Source organism: Chlorocebus sabaeus, chromosome 20, assembly GCF_047675955.1.
Source record: "Chlorocebus sabaeus isolate Y175 chromosome 20, mChlSab1.0.hap1, whole genome shotgun sequence".
In the NCBI taxonomy this organism is placed as follows: Eukaryota; Metazoa; Chordata; class Mammalia; order Primates; family Cercopithecidae; genus Chlorocebus; species Chlorocebus sabaeus.
In genome coordinates, this window is record NC_132923.1 from 15,306,261 (window position 1) to 15,309,678 (window position 3,418).

General features: G+C 47.0%; 1 pseudogene; it reads right to left on the reverse strand.

The window, feature by feature from the left end:
- Positions 1-1,236: 1,236 nt before the first annotated feature.
- Positions 1,237-2,746, reverse strand: LOC119624197 (insulin-like growth factor 2 mRNA-binding protein 2 pseudogene; annotated as a pseudogene).
- Positions 2,747-3,418: the final 672 nt, after the last annotated feature.

The following is a 3,418-nucleotide window of genomic DNA, read 5'->3' on the forward strand; positions in this document are numbered from 1 at the left end:
ATTGTGAAATGATTGCCACAATCAAATTAACGCATCCGTCACTACACGTTTTATGTATGGTGAAGACACTTAAGATCTACTCTGTTAGCAAATTTCAAGTAAATAATACAGTATTATTAACTAAAGTCACCATGCTATACATTGGATCCCCAAAACATATTCATCTTATACCTGAAAGCTTGTACCCTTTGGCCAGCAAGATTGCTGTTTTGGATAGGATATGCAGAGAAGACCAACCTGATAAGGTGATATTTGGCCAAGACCTGAAGGGAGCAAACCACACAAATGTTTGAGAGAAGAGCAATCAAGCCCTAAAAAGCAGCTATCCAAGAATAAAGACATTTGTTATACTAATTCAAACCAGAATCTTAACACCTTAGCCTGACAGTTCTAGCGGAACCTATTTCAGATTCTCTTATCTGTTACAGATGTCTTAAATTCATTTTTTCCCCGAATATTCTGCCTGTGAGACTTTCTTTCCATTCGCTTTACTATGTTTTTCCCTGTAAACTGAAAGCAAGGGAACTATTTCCTAAGGACCCACTGTTTTCTGTTGTTGTTTGTTTGTTTTTTACGAATGGTTGACTTTGAAGAAATAATACCAGAACAAAAATTTTGTTTTACTAGGGTATCTTTCTGATGTTATTTGTGATTTCCTCTTACTAGGCTGCTGCAGAGAAGATAGTGCAAACCTTAATGGAAAGAAATTCAGAATTACAGGCCCCGCGCCAATACTTGGGAGGGAGAGACTCCCTGACGTCCCAAGCACCCATCTCTAACCAACAAGCTGGAGTTACCTTGTTTCATTTCAAACCCCAGTTTTCTAAGACAGATGATGACACAATAAGGGAAAGAGCTAGAACATTTTTAACTATTAATGCACAGAAAGTCTGCATTTAAGCAGAAAATATGGAAATAATAAGTTGATATTAAAATTACTGAGGGTATAAGATGATGAATCGTAACACCAACTGTCTCTGAGGAAAAGTACTACTGTTTTAAGGGAGAAGCTGACCTCTTGTCACAATTTCTAAGGGAAATACGAAAAAAACTTCCATTTTTTCAGTAAGTAAAATGTGGGCTCTTTGGAGATTTGAATATAACCATTTTAGAGGTATTATCATTTAATAAAAATATCTGTGAAAACTGCGGAAAAAAACGTAATAAATAACATACAAGACATATACTGTGCTCTATCTGCCTTGGCGCTCTTTTTCTGGTAGGATTTAAGAGTTTTTAGCAGTGCTCCTCCAGTGCAGTCCATGAACCTGCAGCATCACTATCACCTGGAAACTTGTTAGAACAGGGCACTCTGACATGGGCTTCCAGCTTCACTTCTTCTTTGGGGTTAAAGTAGTTTTCCTCTTTCAGTTTCCCAAAGATCCGTCCCTGGGCCTAGAGCTGGGCTTCCGGTGGCCGGGTGTTGATGACCATCCTTTCGCTGACCTCTGGGCCTTCTGCAGGGGTGATCTTGATGGAGGCTCCGGCGAATCTCGCCAGCTGTTTGATGTGTGCCCCCTTCTTCCCGATGATGGCGCCCACAGCCTGGGTGGGATGAAGAGATTCACAATCTCCTGCTCTGGATAAGAGTGATGATGCGAGATCGGGCCAAACTGGTGATGGGGGTGCAGGCTGGAGAAGTATCTGGAGTGGGTATTAACAGCCAACATATCATTTTCAAAGGCCTCACGCAGCTTCTTCGTAATCTCTATCTCAGCACTGGCACAGGCCTCAACTGTGCCCTTCAAAGTGATGGTTCTTTCCGGGTTGTATTTGCTGAAATCCTACAAAGATGAGATTGCTATCTTGGTCCCTGTTTCATGTTCAATTTTCTTCAAATTCCTGCTTTCTTTTCCAGCCAGTCTTCCAACCAAGCCATTGTGGGCAAAGATTTTCAGAGGAATCTCTTCGGCTAGTTTGGTCTCATCTGCCTCTTTCTGTGTGATTTCGGGAATCATGCGGCGTGCTTCAGAAGTCCCCTCTGGGGTGGCATGGATGGTGACAGGCTTCTCTGCAGCTCCACAGTTCTCTTTTCTATGGATGTCTACCTGAGACTGGGTCTGCTTAGTGATGTCCTTTATGGTCAAGCCCTCCTTTCCGATGATGGCACCAACAAACTGGGTGGGGACCAGGATCCGCAGTGGGAAATCAATCTGTCTGGCCTGAGAAGCGCCCCCAAGGGGGTGGCCTTGCTCCCCGGGAAGAGTGGTCCCCACACTGGGCTCGCTGAGGGGATGAAGGGGAGCTCACCTCTTTATCTGGGATGTAGGAAATCTTGAAGACGTGGTTCTCACACTGATGCCCGCTTAGCTTCTCCATCACTATTTTTGCTTCTTCTCTTGTTGCATATGTGACATTGAAAATGGCGGTTTCTGTGTCCGTGTTGACTTGTTCCACACTCTCCACTGTTCCATATTGAGCCAAAAGTCCATCCAACACCTCCCATGCAGGCGAGGAGGGATGTTTTGAATCTGATTTTTCCTGCTCCTTAGCTTTTTAGAGACTGAGTAATCAACTTCCGTGATTTTCCCATGCAATTTCACTTTACACGAGAGGGTCTCGATGGCTCGGATGGCCCAGTTCTGGTCGGGGTAGTCCATGATGGCGTAGCCGGACTTGAGCAGGACCTGTCCCGCCAGGGGCAGCATCCTGTCCCCAAAGAGCTGCCGGAGGTCATCGGCGGTGATGGCTGGGCTCAGGTTCGCGATGTAAAGCTTGTTCATCATCCGTCTCGTCCCCGAGAGCCCTCGCCTCCTCGGCTGCCCTCATCTCTCCTCCTCCTCCTCCGCGCCCCTTCCCCGCCCTCCGCCTGCCCGCCACCCACCCCCACCCTCAGCCTGGCTCCCCTCACCACTGCAGGCCCGGCCTGCCAGGGGGCAGAGGCCGAGATTGGCATTTTTGAAGAATCCAGGCCAGCTAATATTCCTCATTTTAGCTGTGATTGTTTCCTCATGGCTAGATTAGAGTTAAACATTTTTGGCAGGAATACCATATGGATGACATCTTTCCTTCCCTCCCTCCCTCCCTCCCTCCCTCCCTCCCTCCCTCCCTCCCTCCCTCCCTTCCTTCCTTCCTTCCTTCCTTCCTTCCTTCCTTCCTTCCTTCCTTCCTTCCTTCCTTCTTTCCGTCCTTCTTTCCTTCCATCCTGCCTGGCTGCCTGCCTGCCTCCCGGGTTCAAGCAATCTTCACGCCTCAGCCTCTCAAGTAGCTGGGACTACAGGCATGCGCCACCATGCCTAGCTAGTTTTTTTGTATTTTTTCTTAGAGACAGAGTTTTGCCATGTTGGCCAGGCTGGTCTGGAACTCCTAGCCTCAAGTGATCCACCTACCTCAGTCTCCTATAGTGCTGGGATTGTAAGCGTGAGCCGCGGCGCCTGGCCCAGATAACATCTTTTTTAGTGTATCACATCAGTGCGTG